The sequence below is a fragment of the Phlebotomus papatasi genome, chromosome 1 (assembly GCF_024763615.1).
Source record: "Phlebotomus papatasi isolate M1 chromosome 1, Ppap_2.1, whole genome shotgun sequence".
Lineage (NCBI taxonomy): Eukaryota > Metazoa > Arthropoda > Insecta > Diptera > Psychodidae > Phlebotomus > Phlebotomus papatasi.
The window spans coordinates 72,761,913-72,787,201 of NC_077222.1; the positions used below are offsets into that span (position 1 = coordinate 72,761,913).

The window sequence follows — 25,289 nt, forward strand, 5'->3', positions numbered from 1 at the left end:
GCCGCCTTTCAATTAAGTAATTTTAACAGCACCCAATCCATGGAATTCAATCTCTCGCACATGGGAAATCGAGATAAAAATTACCTGTGGTACCTTTTTCATGAAAAATCTATACTCCGTATTATGTGTGAAGAGGTGAAAGACAAAAGCCTCAAGAAAGATATTCTGCAAGATTGAGACGAAACAAAAGGTTATTTACCGTCTCCTTCTATTCAACCACATCGTATATTATTGATGAAATCGCCTAATTATCATATAATCAGAGTCAAAAATCTCTTGAATGAACATCATTACTGGCGATACGACCATCAACGCACGTAGAAACACAGACGTCTTCTTGAAATGGTGCATCCTTCTCAAGTACCACAGGGACCCAGATACCGAAACACCATACGAGCCTCAAGTATTAGTTGAGTGCTCACGTTGCCTAATATCAAATCAAATAAATTTTATTGTGTACTTTGAAAAATACTGTTACTAAGGCAATTTCCTAAGAGATGTAGATTGATATACTTTATCGAAAAAATGCAAATTTTACGTACAAAAGCAAAGTTGTGGATTATCCATATCAAATGGATATTTTTTTAAGATAACGGCTCTTGGGCGGGGGGGGGGAAGACCTTTGGTTCGACTGTTACTGTTTGGTTCGGTGCAAAAGTAGGAGTAGCTGACACTTAAGAATTCTATATTAAGATTTCGGGATTTTGGTTTTCGAAAATGTGACTTTTCGTAATTTTGGCTTTCGGGAGTTTTGTCGGGATCCTTCGATACATGTTTTTCCTAAAATTTCAGATTTATTGTAAGAACTTATGAGCTTTCTTATATTTCTTAATATTCCAGATTTAAAAATATTTTAAACCCAACCAGCCAACAATTACTGGTTAGGAAGTAGTTTTGAGCAAAATATTGTTGAATTTCAAGATTTAGTTTTTCTTCAGGTATGTCCGCACTATTTTTAACATTTGGCTTTAATAATAAAGAGACTTGCGAAATGCTATAAGTTTCTTGAAGCGATTAAAATAATAGATACATTCAATTGATAATAATAAGACAATTATAGATGAAGAATTTATCATTCATTTTATGTATTGAAGTTCAGATACTTTTTGTCTTATCTTGTTGAAAAGGCTCTTTGCAGCTTTTCGCACTTTTCTAAATAAATATATATATACATCGAAAGCATCAAACCAAAAGCAATATACAATTCTTTCAACAAAATCCTTGAACGAGTTAAGAAAAAAAATCCCAAAGTAAAAACAATATTAAAAGTCGCACGAACAAAAGTTTAAAAATAAAAGATCTCGACTTTGGAATCACTATTAAATGAAAATACGGTCAAATTTACGCGTTCTCATTCAATGGGTCCTCATCTTTCTCCATATCCATTCTCCTGCGAGAAAAAGCAGCACGATTCAGTGATTTATTCTCAAACCCAAAAACAGACCCATCGAAGAATTTCCCATGATGGGATTTTTGGTTTTTTTTCGTAAATCCTTAAGTGTTTTTTGTGTTGGATAAGGTGCAGAGGCAGCAGAATATTTTTATCTCAATGTTATATATCTTTCTCTTTTTGTCTCACCACTGTCTATAATAACACAAAAACAAAAAAAAATACACACCATATGATATTAAGAGCAGGGCGAGGATCTTGTTTGGAAGTTACTTTTTTCTTGGTCAAAATACCCATCATCCTGATATCCATAAAATCTGTTTATACATTCAGTGGCTTTTCTCTTTCATGAAGATCATAAAGACTTTATATTTGTGATCATTTTCATCCACATGATAAAAACACAATTTTCACGTGTTCCCTTTCTTTTACCCATTTACCTCTCATACAACGAAAAAAAAATTATTTAACAAAATAAGAAAAAGAATTTCGCGGAAAATGCAAGATTTTTGGAAGAAATAATCACCAAAAGAATCATGAGAAATTCCTACTAGAAAAGAAATACACAATATAAAAAAAAATAATTCATTCATCTGTCTGTATTAGCAAACAATCACAATCAATAGTTATCTTCTCGTTTTGCACTCAAACTACTTTTTCACCTCGACCCTCTATATCTTCTTTTATTTCTCAGTTTTTATTCACACCATTCGTCTTCGTTTGTTTCCAATTCAATCCAAATTAATTAGAGATATAGAGACAAATTTGTTGACGTATTGTACCATCTCGTGTTATATATGTTGGTGAAGAAATTTATTGCAGAGCACCGTGCAAAAGTCGTGAGATCATGAAACGAAGACAATGAAATTTATATGAATAAATTATTTCCAGGAGTTTCCGATTCCAATACCCGCTATATATTTACACTGCCGAGCTTCAAAAAGAAGCACCAGAGAAAAGAAGTTATCCGCAATGTTACCAAAAAAATAAGAAAATAAAATATGTGATGATCAAAAACAATCCACCGTATTGTTGAATTTTTTATTCTTTCGGCGTGAAATAATTTACTGTGATTGATTTTTTTTTAATGTAATCAATTTTAAAATTTATTCACGTATTACCACCTTAACTATTTTCTGGCTAGAGGCTGAACAAAATACAGACATCAGTTTCTAGTGATTATAAAACAATTTTTAACTATATTTCCTCTCACTCGCTGATCTTGATCACCATTTTTTTCATCTTACCTCCTTAAAAGACATACAAATAACAGACTCTAGTTACATTCAATTATTATCAATTTTCTCCCCTTCGCACTCAAATTAACCATGCACAAGACATTCACTCAACTTTGTACGCAAAAGTTAATTCAGTGATAGGCTTAAAATTATTATATAAAGTGTGATTTCATTAACAACCTCTCGGAAGAGCATTTCCATTTAAATGTACAATAGCATATTTACAAACGAATAAAGTTACGATATATGAAATTTTAAAGTAAATAAAGCTTTAAGTATTTCATTAATAGTATCATAGTATCAAGCAGTTCATTAATGAGTTACTGGTGCAAATAAAATTATCGAAAAACTACACAAAAATCTGAACGTGGTCATAAGAAGTTTCGCCAAGTAGCTCTAGTTACAGAGAACGAAATTTGCACGAAATTTACACGAAAAAGCTTCATCTTTGGATGCCAAACCAAAAATTATCTGAATAAAAATATAATCGACTGCATTTTTTTTTACAAATGATTGTTAAAATGCACCGAAAAAGAATTGTTTTTGAAACGCGATGGTAGGGTAAAGTGGTACAAGTTAGACAGTGGTACAAGTTGGACAATGGTACAATTTGGACAGGGCTTTTTGTCTTGATAAATTTAGTACTTCATTTTTATTTGTATATTTTTAATGCTTTAGTTTTGTAATTTGGTTCCTTGTGCTTAAAAACAAATTTTGTACTGTATTTATCAAGAAAAAATCCCTGTCCAACTTGTACCGGCGAATTGTCCAACTTGTAACACTAATTCCAAATTATATCACTTTACCCTAATTGGTGAAGACAAAATGGATTACTCATATAATAGAAGAAACTGGACTAGTTAATACTGGTTATTTCAGGATAATATTAATGCATTTAAGGTAAAGTGCCCTCACTCGACCGGTTCCTCGTCTCGACCGGTAGATTTATTTATTCAATTTATTTATATTTGCTATAATATTTTGCGTATGATCTAACATTAACAGGTCAATTATTCCATGAATAATACGAACCAGTGACAAATTTATAGAAATTGACGAAATTGACCATCAAGCATTCAAAAATTGACCCATCGGTCGAATCGAAGAACCCGGTCGAGTGAGGGTACTTTACCTTACTAATATAAATTAAGATTCACAGATGTTTTAAAAGAATTTATAATTGATCAAGAAACAAGATTTGGGGCAATGTAAGGTCGAAAGAACACCTATTAGTTCTTTAAGAAATCGTATCCTGATCTATTGGCACCCTACTTTGTATCACTTAGGTTATGAAATTTGAACACCTATCCCTATTGAAATTGGTAGGTTAATGAAAAACGCATTCGCATTTCATTAGATGCTTTAAATAAATTTTAATATTTTGACGAAATTGTCAATAAGTGTTCCCTTCTGAAAAAGTATTTCTGCGACCCTAGCAAACAGATAGTTTTCTTACAAAAGTAGATGGCACTGGCGTACCTTGAAAGACAAAATGAAACTATTGAAAACTGAAACTGTCTTCTTGAAACTGTTATCTCATGTTGTTATGTGGGAGAAAATAATTGAAAAATGTATTCGATTTGCATTTTTTAGCTTATTAGCTTCTTTTTAGTTATTCAAACCATGAAAATTCTCCAAAATAAATTTTAAGGGATGAAAAAAGGAGGTTGTATATTTCAAACTAAAGCAGTGTTCAAATCTACCCCAGATATTTGGTGTTACGTACAAAATGTACAGTGACACAACTTTTATTTTCCGGACTTCGTTGTAGTCCAGCATCTTGAGTAGACTTGATATATGGCTTACACCCAAGGATGAAACTTAACCCTATACAGCAACTGTCCTTAAATTTTGTCTTGTTTTCTGTTTTATTTGAAAACTGAAACAAATTTAGACCTTCCGAAAAGTGTTTACCACTACCCCAGTTTTCTCTAATTATTTTGAGTAGGAAATTTACGCCTAGGAAGATTTTATTGTGTATTTGGTTGGATTAGAAAGTTATTAGGGTAAAATGGTACAAGTTGAACAGTGGTACAATTTGGACAGGGCTTTTTGTCTTGATAAATTTAGTACTTCATTTTTATTTGTATATTTTTAATGCTTTAGTTTTAAGGCCTCTACACATTGGGAGCAATTTTCGTCAAAAATCGTATTTTTGACAGAATTTTGACGTTTCTACCTACAACAGTGCAGACGATTTCCTTCAAAAGAGCCATTTTTGACGAAAACTGCTTGCAATGTGTAGACACCCTTATAATTTGGTTCCTTGTGCTTAAAAACAAATTTTGTACTGTATTTATCAAAAAATAATAATGTCCAACTTGTACCGGCGAATTGTCCAACTTATAAAACTAATTCCAAATTATATCACTTTACCCTATAGCTGCTCCCATCTATGTAAACGCAGATCTCTGTGTGGCACTTTTAACAACAAGACCGAAAATATTTTATTATTTTACTGAATTACAATATCTGTGACTTACTTAAAATGACGCCCAAATAAAAATACTAACATCGACAATCGCATGAACTTGAAAGTTCTTATAGTTCTCAGCATCCGGTGAACAGAAGAAGAAATACTAACTTAAAATTCATGTTTTTCAGGTGTATATACACATACAATTTGATGGGTTTTTGAGGTGGATTAAAAGGTGATGGGTAAAAAAACGAAAACATATAAAGTTACTGCAGAGAAGGAATAAAACTGAAATTAGTGGAGGTCACGTTCTTTTGGTAACCGGCTCTTAAACATCGTGGAAGGTCATCGTGAGACAGTGGCGTCTCAGCGGGTGAAAGAATTACACATATTAATTTGTTATTTTTTTTTTTTCTAAATTCCTATAGAGAGTAGATAATAATTGAAAGGCATATGACACGATAGATAGTTATAATCATCAATTAAAAATCAATTTTATAATTGCCCCTATAGAAATTCCTTTCGCATTTCTTTCAGATTAAATTTCCTTCGTGCAATCAGTCACTTTTTATCATATCTCACTTCTCGCCTATAACACCACATCTAAACACACATCTTATAACCCGATAGTCCAGCATTATAGAAAAGTGAGTGCATTCCCACCCAATAGCTATTTTACCTATTCACTCTTATAATACTGGATTTTGGTATGGAATTTGAGCTGTTCGGTAACTTTCTACCATCCAAGAAGCAACATCAGTGGATACTACCTAGTTTGTGAGACCACGCGACTTCTTTCTATCCCATTTGATATTTAGCAAATGCAATTGACGATAAAAAAAATAACAACAAAACCACTAGACTACCATTGAAACATGATAAGTGGGATTTTTGCTCTCTCTATACCAATCACATTTTGTTACGAAGCACTGAAAAAAAAAATACGATGAACAACATTTTGACTGCATTTCACCATCATTCACCGTGCCCATATTTTCACAAAAGGATCGTATAAGTATACTTTTGTCTTACAAAGTCTCAAGCTTCAAGTTTTATTAAAAACTATCACGAATCATACGAATTGATTATTTTCCCCCTTTTTTGTCTGGTCCCATTGTTATTCAAGCCTTTGCAAATATACTGCAACTTCTTTTGGCATGAGGTTTGGGAAGTATTGGAAAGGAAAAATGATCAATTTTGAAAATAAATTATTCAACGGATAATGGGTAACGCCATCAATTTCTAACATATGGATAACTCTTACGAGTGCAATTTTCAAGTTATATAGAGTAAAAGTTGTAAAAGTACATAATCCCACAATACCCGTATTTGTTAGAAGAAACTAATCGCAGATTGATAAGTAGATTTGTGGGTGGACATACACAAGAGTTAACAATTTCCACGTACTAAAGAAATTTTTTCAAAATGAACAAAACTTGTGGTTTTCTTTGCGAAATAATGTGTGCATTGTATTATTAACAATTCATGTAAGTCATTTATTTATTTAGTCTCATATGAAACTATTAAACACTCACTTTGACCATTAGGTGTAAAATTATTCTAAATGGCCACAATTGTGTAGGTTTTGTGGTACTAAAAGTGTCTTATTTTTTTTCTCCTTTTTCTTAAATCAAGATATAGGTAGTAAGTTGCTTAATAATGTAGGCGAAGAAAAAAATAAACTTACTGAGCAATTAGAAAAATATACAACAGACATTTCTATGTGACTGTGAGATTTATTTACCAAACAAATTTCGCACAAAAACACAATATAAACATACTTTATTGCAGTGAGATTAATTGTGTGAGATTGATAAGTAGAAAAGAAAATAATAATCAAAAACTGTGTCAATGGAACATGCAAATTTTTCTATCATACCATAAGATGGCACAAATATTTCAGGTGAGTGTATTTGTTTCATTTATAAATCTATCGCAGATCAAATGACAAGAATCTCTATCTTCCAGCACACCACACAGCATCATGAACAATTTATCTAATGTGCATTTTACATTATTCACTTCTTTTTCAATATCTCTATCCATGGAGAACTCATTGCGTTGTGCAGGAAACAGGAAAAACATGATCTCATGTTTATTAACCGGCGTCTTATACCAATAATGTTTTATTTTTCTCTTTTGCAGCCTTTTCTTCGGGAGATCATAGTTAAAAAGTTTTTTTTATGGAGAGAAATTTTCTCCATCTATTGAAAAGCTACCCAGAAAAGTAATTTTTTTTCTTTCCACCTTGTTTACGCATTGTACCATTATTCAAGTGAAAATTATTATTAATACTCAAAAACATTTTATTATATAGCTCTTGTACTCGTGCCGGTCACAATTTCACACTCAAAATATTGTCAATGGTTTTTACAAAAAGGGAGATTACTTTCCAATTGACTGAACATAATTCTTCTCTTTTTGGCTTCTTAAGCAATTCATCTCAAAATCCATTACTTAAAAAGTGAGCGTAAAACAATCAATAATATTAATTCGACAATTTTCAAGGTGTGGTACGATGATCAAAAAGGTGATCGCGATTTATACGGGTGATCACAGAATAATTTCGTGACATAATTTTGCACATAATACAATATGATCACCGTGAAAAATCAATTTTGAGTACTGCAAGCATTTGTTGAAATTAATAGTACCAAAGTACCATATTTAATAAATCTCTCATTTTTCATTTATATACCCAGTATTCTACCCCTCCCAATTGAGCATTGCATAGTATGTATGATCTCAATCTTTACTACAATTACATAAGCAATTTATTATATTGTGAATAAATTTTCCCATTTATACATTTCTCTGGGGTGTTTCAAATTAATTTATACTTTCAAGAAAAGACATGCCAATATGAATAATGTCACGAGTGTACAGCAATTAAAATTGCAACAACTTAAAAAAGTATATATTAAGAAAATAACCCTCCAAGTTGACACGTTCATGCAAAATTTGACACCTTGAGATTCAATTACCATGTGCTGTGTGCTCTGTGGAGTGTAACATGAGTTCTAGGCTGCAGGTTTGCTACCATTTTCTTGTTTTACCAACAGAACCTTTTAGCACATATGGATATTTTTCTCGAGAATTTGCAACATTGGAGAATTTTGAAACCAATCCATATTATACAAATATCACCCCTGAGTAAATATATAACTCATGATAATGGTAAGAGAAACTCAAGTGTTCAGTAGACCAAAAACTGGCCACGTTTTCAGATTCTTCTGACAAGAAAATTGCACCCGTTTCAATTTGTGTAATTTGGACACTTCGTGCTCAACACAATTTTTTTTTCTTTCTCATTTTTGAGTAAATGTTCCTATTTTATATTTGTATTGTATACATCACCAAAGAAATTATAAAGTCCAAACATGAGGAATTTATTTCGATCTGGTCGGCACAGAAAGACAGAATTAAATTGTGTAAACACAATCTTTTTCCCTCTCAATCGCGTTACACTTCACTATATCAATCCATTAAAATGAAAATAATTTAAAAAAAAAATGAAAATGTATGATCAGGGGGGTGACATGAGCTCTGAAAAATACGACCGGTTTTAGTGTAATTTTTTCCCTGTTTTTGTACACATTTCGCGAGATATCTCCAAAACTACGTAGGTTGCCAATTTAGGGTTTTCGGTTGCCTCTTCGTTATTAAATTGGCTTTTATTTTGTATTAGTATTTTTTGCTAATTCATTCCACAATGACCGAAAACAGCTAATAAACTCAAAAGTTTTTTCGGCTCACTAGAAACATATGGGCAACATAGGAAATGTCATGCCTCTGTGTATGGTAGTTAGAGAATGCGTGAAAATTTAATAAGTTGAATTTATGAATTTGAAGAATCCAGTCAAGCAAATTGATTTCGAGAGACAAATCGAATAAATTGAGTTTACGCTATTATATCCTATATTTTCGTACACAAAATTGGATTAAATTTATTGTAATGGTCAAGAAAAGAAGGAGTCAGAATTGTAAATTTTAATTTGCTGAAATTTTACTGATCTAAAAGCTCTGCCAGTGCCATAAATCGTTGGTTGCATCGACCGTTGTCGTACCTGTATTTGTTTTGCATCTGCATTTTGGTGCAAGCTACAATACACATTTTGCCAGGTGTCTACACACTAGAAGCAATTTTCCTCAAAAATTGCCTTTTTTAAAAAAAATTCTGAAGTTTCTGCCTACAAGGATAGGGAAAATTTTATTTAAAAAAGCATTTTTTTAAAGGAATTGCTCCTAGTGTGTAGAGGCCATTACGTAAAATTCTAACACAAAAGAAATGCAGATACGATAATTGTCGATGTAAATGGCAAAGTATCAATTTTCAAATAATAAAAATTGCAATTTATTGCAAAAAGTCAAGAAGTAATGAATCAATTTGACATATCTTATATGATTCAGAATAATTTCTAATCAATTTTAAGTCTGTTTACTGACCAAAATAGAATATTTTAGTAACCACAAATGTTTTTGAACCCAAAATTCAACTACTAATCAAATTTGCTCGCGTTACAAGTTGTAAGCTCTCTAAGTTCATCTATAAATAGTATCTCATCTTACATAAGCTTATCTGGGTTTATGTGGGATTATTTTGATAAAGTACACTCCACATATACCTTTAGAAAAATTGTGCATTAAAGACTCATAGAGAATACCAATCCCAATGGGCAAACGATTACTCCGACTCAAAAATGACTGGGTTTTGTTGTACAAGAAATGGTCAAAAAATTACTCCTAATTTGAATCTTAAAAATTCGTCGTATTCGCGTCGAATTTTAGTCACCGCATTACTTAAAATTGAGTTAGTAATACATTAGTTATTTTACGGGCTTAAAATTTACTCTAACATGAAGTAATATAAGCGACTCCAAAGGACGGTCCTTTTCCGTACGAAAAAATGACGCGCCAAAACAGTCCACTTGCCATCCTTTTCTACCACATATGTGCGAAATCGACGTATGTACTCTCAATGAAAAAGTCAAACGCACTCCACAATTTTGTACTATACTATCACATTAGACACCGTTTTCTCATTAATTCTTCACATATTTTATTGGTTTTTGCTACTTTTTATGGAATTTTGGTCAATTTTTTCCTATTTCACTACTCACATTTGCGAATATTTTTCTCATTCGACTATTGCTGAATGAGCCGCCCGACATGTCGAAAATATTCCAGCTGGATGGCAACAACACACAAAAATCTTTTAAATTTTTCACTAAATAGGACTTTTAGACACAAGATTTTTATCACACAATACTCCTGAGACAGGAGCAAACACCTGAATAACGAAATTTAATTTTCCATAAAAATTGTCCGGGCATTTATCAACCAAAACACTGCCTAATTTTTGCTTAATTTTTGTCGGCACTGTCTTTTTCTAAATCACAACACATTTCTCTACTGGAGGAGCTTTTCCTCCTAATGTTACACTATAATATTATTGAGAAAATACGCGAAATTGCCAACTACTTTGCGAATTCACAGCACTGCGTAATTCTATTTGCCATTTGACAAGTGAAATTTCCCCTCAGACATACCCAGCGAGGGGAAGATTATTTATAGGGACACTGGAAGTCACTGGAAGAGCCCATTTTGGCGCGTCATATTTTAGTCGTGGGCGAGTAATTTCAGAGTTATTACGACGCCAAGTGACTTTCGTTATAACCGTCATATTATTCCCCACTTTCCGTCATTCAACGCTCTGACGACCGTCACAGGACCCATTTTTGGATCCAGAATACATACATCCAACAGTAATCTTCCTCAAAATTGCCGTTTGGGATACCTTTCTATTTATATCAATTTTATCCAAATTAGACCCAGAAAATGCTTGCTACTGAGGAAAAATGTTATTTTTTCTAAATCTTTTAAATGGATTTACTTTTCCATAAAAAAATCTTATTTGGAATATGTTTTAGTGAACTCTAAGTAGGACCTTTTAAAAGGTACTAAATTTATTGCGAACGTTAGAGATATTACGATAGAAACGCTGTGATCCCAGTCAGACATTGATTATCCAAAAGCGTTTTGGCTTGAAGGCAAATAGCTCAATTTTTTTTCCTTATTATTCGAAAAATTGAAACAGAATTTCGAATTTTCAAACTAAGAATTCGCATAAACTTGCAAAAATGAGAAACCACAATAAAAGTCTGTTAAAAAGAAAATGAACAGTGATTAGAAAGGAATTTAGAGACAGAAATATTATTAAGAAATAATATTATTAAGCCTCGTTCCTTTGATTTTTCCACAGTAGAGATTGATATGTTAACACACAAAGGGACTTTAAAATTCGAATAGAAAATACTCCAGCCACCTTGTAGCCGAGACGAAAAATAAAAATGTATTTTCCTTGATTTTCGAAACCGATCTTCGAATATATTATCTCTTGAGGAAACTCCAGTTTTGAGCGTTCGGAATTCACGTGATGCACAACATGTGCAGCTTTAACATGGGAGTGTTATTAACATAAAAAAAGAATACAATGTTCATGTGTAACTTTAACACTTCTTTAAAAATTTTGCCCCAACCACTTTCTAAGTGTAAAATGAACAGTGAAAAATTATACACATTGGAATTATACGTTAAGATAGCGAAAATTCAACGGTGCAGAGAAAGAGTACTCCGTATAGAAAACAATTCCGTTGTACACACTGCTAATTAAAAATTGTGTAACACCTCAATTAAATTTTTGCATTACTGAATTCTAATGCCAGCAATGTATAATTTTGTTGATGTAGACAAAAACATCATGTTAACAACTTGACGTCCTTCCATAAAAAAAATATGCTACAAGATTAAAAGCAGCAATTTTATCTCAATTATATTACTTCAATTAAAATTGACACATTTTATTGCATTTAGGATAAGAAATGACGCCTCACAAGTGTGACTTTTCACCACCTCAACAGAATAAGAAATGTGAGACATTCGACATGCTTTAGGTGAAAATTCAATGAAATTTTAGCTTTTGTGAATATTATCAATCAATTATTGGAATTTTTGTAACTTTCCCTTTTCTTCGTCATTATTATTCGATCAAGTGCATTTATAATCAGATATCTCAAACTATTTTCACTCCCATTTGTATTTACCGCCAACAGAAGTTGTATTATATGGTTAAAGAAAAAAGAAACACTATAAACCTAACAAATAATTGGTGAGACACTAAACTCTCCCATATTTTCGAAAAACGAACCAACTGCATTATTCAGTGATCGTGGCACATATTGCAGACAGTATTATTTTCTTGAGATAGAGTAGGTTTTTATTTGTTAATTAACACAATATAACATGAATTGATAATTAATAGCAAGACACAAATTTACAGTAAAATGATATTTCTCCATTCACAAAGAAATTGATTTTTGACACTTTTAATACACTGACTGCACCGCAGAGAAAAGTTATTTTTTTAGTGTAACTATAAAAATTTAAAAAAATCATGGTAAATTTAATTTTTTATGACGGCATACTTAAAACGCCTTAAGAGGTTTAGACATCTAAATGTCACTCTTATTGCAAAATACTCATAAATTAGTGAAGTTTTTTTCCTTTATACATTATGTGAGAAAGTGTCGTCACACATCAAAATATTCACATAGTCTTTTCTGCAATTACACCAGAGTGTCAAATTTAAATTGAGAAATAGTATTATTTTCATAATATTCTACCCTAAAAAAAAAATAAAAGTGTGAACTTCTGTCAGTCTTGAGATCATATAAATGACATACAAGGTGTACTTTTTCAATAACACAGCAATTAATCATTTGTACATTAATGCCAAATTACAAAGTGTAATTATATGTTGATGACAAACTCAATTGCACGATTGAGCAGTCAAAAACCCCAAAAAATGTCTCTATCATCTCACGAGGTCGTATATGAATTAAGTAATTGACATACTTCATTTTTTTATTCAAATGAAATTAATAGATCAACCGGGAGAAAAAAAGAAGATCACGCGTAAAAAAACGACAATTTTTTTACCTTGGATATACACGTATTATTAATGCATTTAAATTAATTTTATGAACCACAATCCTTCTTAGTGGATTATGTGATTTTTTTTATATTGAATATTGAATAAAAAAATTTCAGTGTTCAAAAGCATGACGAGGCGACCTTCATTCACTTCTTAGCTTTATTTCTGCATTCACGAGCTATATATTAAAAAGTATATCGTAGTGAATGATAAGCAAACCAATTCTTGGAAGCTGGAATTGTTTTTGAAATATGGGGATATTATTCTTCTGTAATGATTAATTTATAACTGTTTTTCAAGCTAATAAGTCAACAAATTCATGGGAATTAATTTTATCAGATCTCGTTACGTTAAATAATTTTTTTTAATAATAATTTCTTTATGTGAATTACGAAGATAGCAATGCAGTTTTGTAAGGGAGTGCAGGGGATAATTGAGAGCCTAGTATTTAAAATTTCACTGTAACTCTCAAGCAGGTATTCTGATTTTTTTTCTAAATTGAATTATTTTGAAATAAATCATTTTCACGTATTCAAGTTAATCGTAGTAAAAATGAGTCAAAATGTTCCATTCTGAAGAAAATTTCTGTCAATCTACAGAGGCCATAATAACAGAAGAACAAGTAGCATTCACTGAATCTTCAATCAATAATTCAAACGAATTTGAATAATTTTGGATTCACTAAAAAAGTACAGTACGACTCCGATAGAGTCAACTCCTCAAAATTTTAAACATTGTGCAAAATATGTAAAATTCCTGGTTTATTGTCAAACTTTTGTTAAGTAAGAGCCTGAGACAATTTTTAATGAGTATAATAGTAACTTCATCAATTAATAACTTAAAATATTGCAGATATATAAGAATCAAATGTGTTGACTCTATCGGAGTCGTACTGTAGTTTCAAGCCCTTGAACTCTCCATAAAGACGATAGTCGTAGTTTTATGAATATGTCTAAATATGTAAGTACTTTAGGATCTTTTTAAGCTACTTAAATCGACAAAGGATAGGATTTTAGGAGCTTCAATTACGTTTTATAGCACTAAGTTAATCAATTTAAACTCCATTTTCTGAGTTCGAAATGAAAAATTATATTCAAAAGGAATGATATTAACGTAGGGGAAGTACATGTAATTTGGGACAGGGTGCATATAATCACCAATGTTCTAAGTTTTAAGTGTGATATTTACAATACAAATACAAATTCAAGTTTTGTGTTACTTCCTTCTCAGAAGTGTTATTTGGAAACTTGACAAACAATTAAATGTCTTTGGTTATTCTAAATTTAATCTTAATACGTTTAAAAATTAATAAAAATTTAGACATTGATTTGGCTGTCATTTTTGGACATCTTGCTTGTAATTTTGGACACTTTGTTTACAATTTATTACCGTGAATTAACACGATATTCAATGAATATTGAATAATAGCATTTAATAATATCAAAGAAAAAATTAGTACTTCATCACCCACCAGCTAAATAAGAGTGAAGTAAATCCGAAGTTTTGTCATATTCTCGTAAGCAACTACTCTCACTGAAGTTACAACAAAGCAATTTTAGTGAATCAAAATTGATTAGTAGTAAAAAGAATAAATATTTAGATGAAATAAATTATTCAATAAATATTGGAAGAAAATTCCATAATTTTAAGCCATTTATTTGTAGTGTCCAACTTTACCCTCAAAGTGTCCAAAATTACAATCTGTCCCAATTTGTAAACATTTACCCTAAAAGTTTTTACATAGGCAATAATGGTATAAACCCAAAGTATCCTTAATTCTGTCATTGCAAGCAGTTGTTGCAAGCTTTACAACTGTTCATCATTATAATTTTTCAAATATAACAACATGAAAACGGAACATAAATTTATTATTCTAGTATTTCAAAATGCAAATAAGACACATGAAAATGTGCTCTTCAAACTTTCATAAACCAAACGAGCGACCTCGACTTCTGTCCGGTCACACTGTGCTTCTTTTTGAGAATGCCAAAGTACTAAGAAGAAGTGGAAAATTCTTCTGTGTATAAAACTTAATAATTTTAATCCATTACACGCAAATCAACGCATACATATACACATTAAAGTTCATCATCAATCTGCAAAATCACGAACCATAATTTTCCATAAAGATAACGGTATTTATGTAGGTTTTTCATACATACTTTTCATTACAAACACCACGATCATCTCTCACTTACTTTATATTCTTGCACACTTTTGCCCATCCACTCACCCGGTAGATTTTATATGCACTCCATTAATAAAAGCATTAAATTGTTATTATTTCTTGCAAATTATGCTAAAAAGATATCTCCCGGCTGAATATTCACTGATTAACCATGGAAGAATGGAGCTCACGGTGTCAAGCATTGTACTAATAACTAATTGAATCAGAATTGGCAACATTTGTAACTTTTTCAGGGTGGGTCTCACACAACAACCATTCTTTGAAGTCATCAACAACGCGCAATTTGATTTTATACCGCCTGTATCATTGTATTATTATGCCTGCAAATTGACCTACAAACCATGTCATTCACTTCGAAAAAGAACGATCGCAATCATTGTCGCGCATTTTTACTCTTTTCTTCAGACAGTTTTTTTTTCTTCTTTAGCTTTTAGTTATTTATTGGTATATTCTTGTGATATTTGTCAATTTATGCAACATTCAAGACACACACGTAAGCGCATTTGTTTTTTTTTTCTTCTTCTTCATTCAATGCTGAATGTCACATAAATTCCTTTTCGCGGTCTGTGAAACCATATAATGTTTTATTTAAATAACTGTTCATATATTGAACAAATATTTTTGACTATTTTTGGTATGAATTCTCCAAGTTAAATATCAGAACTTTGTCTCACTTTAGTCCACTATCTTTGGTGCTTCTAAAATCAATCATACACACTATCTCAGAATGTGTTAAATAATTTGAAGAATGTATAGGGGCCATAAAGAAACAAACCTCTCATTGTTTTTTATCTCTAATTATTTCCTTAGCATTGGTTTTATATGTTAATTAATTTTCATTTTATCTTATCGCGAATTCACCATTTGATTATTTTCACCTCAAGCGTTAAAATCTCTCTCAACAACAAATAAATACTGCAAATCATATATTTTATATCAATTAACACTTTTTGGAGGTCATACACTAGCACAGAATACATTTTCTACTATTTTGCCTATTGCACTTTATTAAGAGAGTGAGAGAGAGAAAGAAAGTAAGTCAAAGATTTTTATTGTTATGAATGACTATCGATCCTCAGATAAAGAAAGCTCAAAAATAATTTCTTGATTTCAAATACTATCCACTTGTAATTGAAAATAATAGCTCAATAAATATTTTAGATTGTTAGCGCTCTCTGATTGGCTGGAGCTTCAAAGCATTAAAGTTCTAGCCAATCAGAGAACGCAACAGAACTAAAATGTTTTTCGGGAATAAATATTTAATTTGATATACTTCATAGATTTCCAATTCTTTAATTAAAATGGTGATACTTCACTAATCCGACACTTTAAAACTAAAAACCTATCCTGAGAATATAGATAAACTTTGAATGTTGATTTAGTGCTTTAAACTTTGAATTGAAATGAAAAATTGAAGAGTATATCTATGCAAATTAACACTATAACCAACAATGTGATAAAAATGAAAATGAACTTACCGTAAATTGTATATTTTCCTCTCCAGTAGGAAATAATTATGGGTACAGTGATCTCGCAGTATTTGTATCAATTGGAAAAGCTTCCGCACAGTCAAATTAATAATAAACTCCTTCGCCAAAAGTCTGCAGAAAAAAGAATAAAAAAAAAGAAAAAAAGAGTCAGACAGTTGAAAGAGAAAAAAGTTTATGATTTAACAGTGAATGAAATTGTAGACATCATTTACAAATTGACTCATAATTGTACGCATTTAGCATAAATTTAGATACTTCGCACTTCCTACACACATTACAGGCGTTTCTTGTAAATATACTGTGAAATATTTTATTGTACTCAATTTCCGTTCTCACTCAATTAATACCCCCAAAAACTTCTTTCTCTCCTCTCTCACTCAGTCATACGGGTGCGTGTTAATTAATTATACAAATAAACTCCAATCGATCACCCGACATAGGCCAGCATTACCATAAACACAGGCACTCAGGCAAATGTGAACTTTTTTTCTTATTTCTTATTTTTTTTAAGAGAACAGAACCTACATTGTTCAAATTTTTATCATAGTATGGATCATAGCCATAAAATAATCTGCACATTTTTTTCACCGAAAAAAAAAATTCACGATATCCGTCTTTTTCCTCATTTTAATATATCTTTTTATCGTTCATATGTAAATAGACCTAACAGTTGAAAGCATTATAGTGATCTTTTCGCCATCATGTGGTGTGATGATCTTTTCCAAACACATTTTCTCTCTTTCTGTATTTCCAATTTTAAAAGGCCAAGAGAAGAAGTAGAAAAACAGGATGCTATTTATTTATTATCTCAATTATAGAGGATTTTTGCTCCATAGACAGAAAACATAATAAAAAGAGAGAAAAAAAACTGATCTTTTTTTGGCGCCCCAAAAAACCACTCCAGCATTCATCAAGCATTACTTATTGCGACAGGTGAATTGAGTGATTTATTCACACATTTTGTTGTTAATTGAAATTCTAATGGTCACAACAGATGAGGTTGTGTATTTTACAAAAGTGTGATATTTCCATAATCTCTATTTCTTGATCTTTTGCACTCCAACAAGTACAACAACAACAAAAAAATAACTTGAGAGAAGCATGATCTTTTTCCAGCCACACACTCCACCTTCAGAGGTCTTTTTGAGACACCATCACACATTCGAAGATCACTTGAAGTCATTCTCATATATAGCAGCTAAACCAAAATGAAAAACGATCGTCATTAATTATTCACGGAACGTAAATTGCAAGCATGTTTCATTCAAAACATTATACACAACACCCTAGAACATTGTTCGACCTTCAATTGCACGAGTTTTTTTCGGATGAAGGAGATGCGATCGTACATGCTGATTTTACATGCCCGAAATTCATCCAATGGAGTACCACGCAACAAAGGAACAAAACACGATGTATACATACTTAGAGGTAGGAAAAAAAACTCTTTTCCAACACAATAGTAATGACAATAATGATGATGATGATGATTACAAAATACACTACTCATACATTATACATTGAACCGCCTACACACCCAAATTAGATTGAGAACAAAAAAAAACTAACCACCAAAATAGTTGATTGATGCTATCGTGACCAATGACTCTGCATCCAAAATAGCAAAAGAACAAGAACTCCCAGAATAGAGGGCAAAAAACTGAATCTGGGATACTATAGTAAGGTTGAAAATGACATGGAGACAATAACATGAAAAATATTTGCACGAGATATTTTTTTTCCAGAGACGCCTATCCAGGTGAAACAATAATCAGAAGTAAATTCTTCTGGAGTAGCATTTTATTGCTCTAACTCTTGAGAAAGAGCAATGTTTATTTATAGCCTATCTATTTATTGATAGATAAAAATTTTCATTCCACTCCCCAGAATATTGTACTTTTTTTAAAATTTAGCGGATTTGACTCTTTGATAACAAATAATCGTGTTCGTCAATCCTCATAACCATATGAAATCTAAAGATCAAATGATGAGAAGTATCAACTTGGGTTTTTATGATACTCCTAGAGTGTAACTTGAAATCATAAATATAACCTTTACTTTAACCCCTCCCTGTCTATTAGGTAAGATTCTTAACAATCTCACCTACTATAATCCTAACAAAATCTCATGTCCTCCGAAAAACCCTAAACTTTGCCAAAATGTACTTGGCCACTTCCTGATCACGAATATATGAATGACTAAAAAACGTTCCCGTCTGTCCATTTACTCCAAAAATGTGTTTTGGAATATCTCGAAAACCCTTCGTAACCCTCAAAGCACGCTGATTAAAACTAAAGCATTCTCCTAGATAGCGAAAAGTCCCCAGTTCAGCCCCAGATACAGACAAAAATTTTACCTATCCCTGCTGTGATGAAGGTTTTAGATTTGGCTGCAGTTCTGTTTGATAAACCTCTTAGTTCCTTGTCAAAGAAGTGTTCCGTCGACTAAGATTTAAAGATTGTACATGTTCATTTAATCCAGATACGCTAATGGTTCTGAACAATTTCTTTTATGATTTTATGATTTTTCAAGGCCTAGGAGGGTCGAATTTTTCGAAAAGTGAAATTTTTCGAATAAGATGATCCGTAGTGCAATAGGTAAGTGTTCAGCTCTTGGAGGGTGTGACTTCCGGAATGTTACAGTTGTGAATTCGAGTCCTGTCCGGAGCAAATGTTTGAAGCGTCTGATGGGACATATTTCTCATATATACATTGTAAACCGAATAAAAAATTGTAAACTGAACAATGTACACAATGGCAATAAGAGCTCGGTACATCGACATAAATAAATTCTTTTAAGGCCAAGAGATAAAAATTTCTAAGACGAGTTATATCCCGACTGGTTGAATTACTGAAACGTCTTTGAATTTCGGACAAATGCGAAACTCTTTTAACCAGTATTTTGCTCAGGTTTCAATGTGATATACGAATTACGAATTGCTTCAAAACAACTGATAGCTCTCTTTCTACTAATAATAACGTAGTGGGAAAACTTTGCTAAATGTTACAAATTGTGAATATATGAAGCTTTCATATGAATTAAACAACTTTATTCTAAACAAATAATTTACAGTTCCAGAGCACCATTAAGCTCATGAGTTTGAGCATGCTGCAAAGTGTTTTGCACTTTAGCATAGCCTCTTCTTTTTCTTAGTCCATAGAAACTTATTCCCAAGCAACTAGTTGACATTAAAAATGGTAATTTGCAGATGGAAGGCAAGCAAGAAAAGAATAAAGCACTTGTAAAATATTTATTTCACCTGAAAAGCACTAAAGCTCGTGTTGTTAGAAATTTATTAGAATTTCTTCTTCTATAAGTTCAAACGATATAAAAAAGGTATGGTTTTGCTCTACGGCAACCCAGTAACTATCACAGCTCACGTGGAGAATACAAGAATTGTGGCTTAAAAAGTAAAATCAACATTCCATGGTGAGATTTCTTTTGTGGATAAAATTCAAACATCTCTCCACATCATCATCATCATCATCATCATGGTATCACAATCATCATCTACCATCCGCAAGTTTACCTTCTTACACACTTTATACATAAAGAGTTGGATATCAAGAAGACTTTTCATTATGTCCATTTTATCAATGTGTATACGGCTAATGTAGAGGAAATACACTAAAAACGAATTAAAGCAAATCATTTTAGAAAGACTCTTACTATTGAGGAGTCTGCCTTTGGTTGATATCCCGACATTTACGATTATATTATATATATAATACACCCAGGGATCATGATCCAATGATATGGAATAAGCAAGCAACCTATCGAGACATACCAAGTCACAGTAAGAGACGCTTTTGAATGCATGAGATTGAAGACTGGAAGCGAATGAGTGGCTGCAATCAAAACGGGACTCTGTCTGAAGTCTTCAAGAGTATGTTGTTTAATGCAAGGCAGGAATACTAAAACTGCTTAAATTTGCATAAATAATTCCTTATCTAAGCATTTCCATAGTGTTATTAATATTCCAAAAAAAAAGACAAGAAACAGCAGCACTATTCCGTGATATAAATATTATTTTTTATACAATGTAATCTTATACGCCACTTTGTTAGAAAATGTCATAAAATAGACACATGCCCCAATCTAGATAGTGGACAAAAGAAAGACCAATAAAAAATGAATGTGATGGTTCAAATGATAATACGAGGGAGCAAAAGTGCCAAAACTGTCACAACCTTAATTATGAATACAGAAGATGGGATGCCAAAAAATTTCTTCCGCTGCGATATGCTCCAGATGCTTTGAGCAATTCCTCTCATTAAAAATCTTACTATCATGCGTACCGACATGTACTGAACTATTATGTTCATTTACAACAAAATACTCATGTATTGAAACTACCACTTAAAAGTATGAGTAAAAAAAGAAAAGGTATGAGGAAAATGTAGATGAGATGCCCATAAAAAAAGATCATTAACCATTATCTACGTTACAAACTCTCAATTCATAAATTAAGAAAAGGCTACTGACCCTTACTTTATATTGAAGCGTCCCCAAAATGCTTCAAATGAACTGTAAAAGCGAAAACGGTGAAAATATGATAATAAAATAGTTTTTTTATCTGTCATTTTTTCCTAAAGCCCTCTGATTGTATGATTTATGATTAATGACAAATCACTTGAACAATAAAATGCCACTGCTTTGCTTTAGAAAACTCATCTAGCAAGGTCTTAAGAAAAACCTTCTATAGATATATCAATACGAGAATTGGCTTGTATAACATATGATATGCGTGATTAAAACGTTAACCACAGACACACTATAGGGGAAGTGCTTATAATTTTGGACAGTCTGCTTATAAGCATCGAAGTTCCAAGTTTGAAGTGCGATATTTTCTATACTTATTGACATTTCTTGTTACTCTCTTTTCAGAAGGGTTGTTTAGAAACTTAGCAAGCTATTCATCATCTTATTTTTATTAAAATTAGTTTTAATACGTTTAAAAATGAATTGATTTGTAGAGGTGACCTTGGCTCTTATTTTGGACAACTTGTTTATTAATTTGTCCAACTTGGCTGTAAATTTGGACAGCTAATCCGCCTCAATAGGATGCCCATTGTTCTTCATTTGATGAACCAATCTTACCAAGTCCTCTTCCTGTTCATGTAAGGGAAACGTAGAATGTCACAGAAGCCCGAAAACTTTCCATATCATTCATTAAAGTGAGTTGACTTCGATACTCCAAGTACGTGCAGATTCGCTCATTCCCTGACCTTTCCGGGAGCCTTTCAAGGCATTTCTCGCTACATCTCTTTTGTAGAGATGATGCTCCTTTGTTTCTCCAGGCATTTGTCCAACCTAGTCATCACAAAAGCTAAAACTTCACGAAATTTCGTGAGAAAAACACCTGTCCAAAATAAGAATCATCACCTCACTGGTGAATGTCTTAAAAAATTTCCCATTTTTCACACGAAAAATATAATTCACAAGGCAAATCTCACTTCAGGTCAAATGTACAAATCATCAGTAACGTGAATCAACACAATATTCAATGAATATTCAATAATATCACTCAAAAACAGCGAACAAATTTTGTTAGTACTTCATCAAAACTAAATAAGACTGAAGTAAGCCACGAAGTTCTGTCATATTTCTCGTAAGCAATTGCTCACACTGAATTTTCAACAAAGCAATTTCAACTCAAATCATATTCAAAATTTAACGTATTTAGTGTCAAAATCTTCCAAAAAGAACAAATATTTAGATAGAATTCATTATTCATCAAATATTGGAATAAAAATCCATCATTTGAATCAATTTATTTTTAGTGTCCAATTTTACCCTCAAAGTGTCCAAATTTAGAAACTGTCCAAAATTATGAGCACTTACCCTACTCAGAAAAATCTAGACAATATTTTCTATAAGTAATAGTTCTTTTATCTTCTACTCGAAATCTATCTTAAAAATGTATTAATATGATACATCTGAACGAAAATAGAATATACACAAAAAAGGTCTTATTAATTTTATCATATTTAATTTTTTCATTAAAATAAAAAATAAAAATCACTACGTAGTAAAGTTACTAATAGAATAACAAAGAGTAAGATTTTTAATAGTATACAGTGAGTGTCAAAAGTTTGTTGCCTGATGTATATTCGAGGGGTCCCGGTCAAAATCCCGAAAGCCAAAATCCCGAACGCCAAAATCCCGAAAGCCAAAATCCCGAATTCCTAAAAGTGTTATAGCTACTCTCACGATTGTACCCGGGCTTGCTGGAGGCAAAGGGAAATCTTCTGTGTCTTGGGAAATTATTCTAAACATTTTCCTCCATATAATTTCATTCCTATCAGGATTTTGAACATTCGGGATATTGGCTTTCGGGATTTTGGATTTAGGGATTTTTGCCTCTTCGGGATTATGGCGTTCGGGATTTTGGCTTTCGGGATTTTGGCTGCCACCGATATTCGAGAAACCAGGCGGAAAAAATCATAGAGAAAATTTCTTTTTTTCAATTTTTTCGTTTTGCAAATGGGATCACTATAATCCGCAGATCTTATTTATGTATTTCAATACAATTAATAAATTTTATGCCATTAAAAAAATTGGTTTTCCAAAAATTGATCATATTTGATGCGTCAAAAGTTTGTTGCCTCATTTGAGTATGTGGACAAAACATTCAAAAACATGCAACTAACTTAATTTAATACAGTTGTATTTTGAGTTTATGTTATTTGAGAGACAAATGGTGGGTTTGTACATATACTATAAAGTTGCCAATGGTAAATATACCTAAAAGTGATGATAAAAAATGCCAAGAAATAATCTATCTTTTTTTTGATAATTTATAATTTGGGTTAAAAATTGTAAGTTACAAGAAAATAAAAGATGGGAAATCATTTAAAGATGCTGCCGGGCAGAATCTGCGTCATAAATTACTATATTGTATGGAAAATCACGACGGACTATACATAAAATATTCAAAATGTATGGTGAAGAAACACGAGTAAATGCAAAAAGAGCTACTGGCAAACCAAAGAGATTCGACTCGAGAGGTTGATAACCGCATTATATATATCTCTGATAGTGATCCTATGATGCCTGCTCTAAAAATTAAGTGTCAGTTGGTTATCGAAGAAACACAGAATGAATTATTATTTTTTTAAATGCATAAGAGCTACGGATTACAAGGTAAAATAATTACTAGGTAAATTACAGGCAAAAAAAAATTAAAAAAAAAAGTATTTTTACTACTTTTTTCCCATCTGATTTCTAGAACATAGATTAGGAAACAGACTTTTGACACACACTGTAAATGTTAAAATAAAAGATTTTATATTCCAGATAAAAGGCTAATGACACTTCAAGTATCATGATCATTTAAAAATTGTTAATACTTAACTCTTGTTAATAGCTTAGTCTTTGTGAAGTTTGTTTTGTTTTATTTTAAAAACCTATAATAATATGACAATATAAAATTAAAGTTCTCTATTGCAGAATAAGAATTCCACTCATAAAACCAATTTAAAAATTTAAAATTCAAAAAATTGTCTCAGAAATAAAAGATAGTGTGCTTAATTAATAAAAAGAAAACCTAATTGCACTTGTCCAAAGCAGTTCCGAGTACAATATCAATAATTTTCTAATGAATAATTTTGTAAACAACAGTAATTTATAATTCAAAAGAATTCCATTGATTGAATTTCAAAAATAAGCAAATACTCAATACAATATACTATTTTAAACGTAACTCTGACTAAGCGCTTATGATGTATTTACAACTAATCTGTTTTATCATTCAACCAAAACAGGATTAATAGAAACTACTATTCCTAAATTTCATCTGTGTTTTCAAATTATTTGGGATATTTCAATATTAGAGACAAATAATATTTAATATTTTATTAATTTTACTATCAAACTCTTTCCGAGTAAATAGTCGTATCCTACTTTGCATTTATACTTTTATCAGGATTACGCAGCTATTGGCTAAGTTTCTTTAGAATCCCAGTTTAAGCTCATATTTCTACATAACATTTAATTGAATAGTCAAGTCACTCGTAAGACCCATAAATTATTTTCTACATTCATTATGGTTTATTGATTTTATTTGAGCCCTATATAGGATTACCATATTTGTCAAATTACAATGGTAGCAAAAATTATTGTTAAGAACATAAGAACCACAAGAAGTTGCCAGAACAAAAATGAAGCAAGAAAAAAACATTAAAAGACAAATCTGACACGCCTTTTCAAACTATAAAATTTTCAATTATTCTTTTGGCATTTTGTTTTATGGACAACTCTGCGAATTGTTGAATATGTAAAAAGAACCTCTTTAGCAATATTTTTTTTCCTCAGTCATTCTTCGTAGCCACACACAACATTCTGTGTCAAAGTGAAAGAACAAGAATTTTATGTCCTTGAGAAGTGATTCTGAAAATCGACATTCAAAAATAAATATAAACTATTGGAGATCACGTATACACCTTTCGACACCATAAATCAGTCAGTCAAGTGGAATTGAGAGTCAAACTTCTTATTTCCCAGTATCATATATATATATATATAATCTTCTGCAACATCATCTCAACCACCTCATATTCTCATAATCTCTTC

At 31.6% G+C, this 25,289-nt stretch overlaps 1 protein-coding gene across 2 annotated transcripts in view; it reads right to left on the reverse strand.

Moving 5' to 3' along the window:
- The window catches only part of LOC129800642 (LIM domain only protein 7), a 112,665-nt gene that overhangs the window by 67,388 nt on the left and 19,988 nt on the right, over nucleotides 1–25,289 (reverse strand). For both annotated transcript variants that reach the window (XM_055845188.1, XM_055845178.1), the window contains exon 2: nucleotides 16,704–16,826. The gene's annotated coding sequence lies outside the window, so the exon portion shown is untranslated. The remainder of the gene's footprint in view (nucleotides 1–16,703; nucleotides 16,827–25,289) is intronic.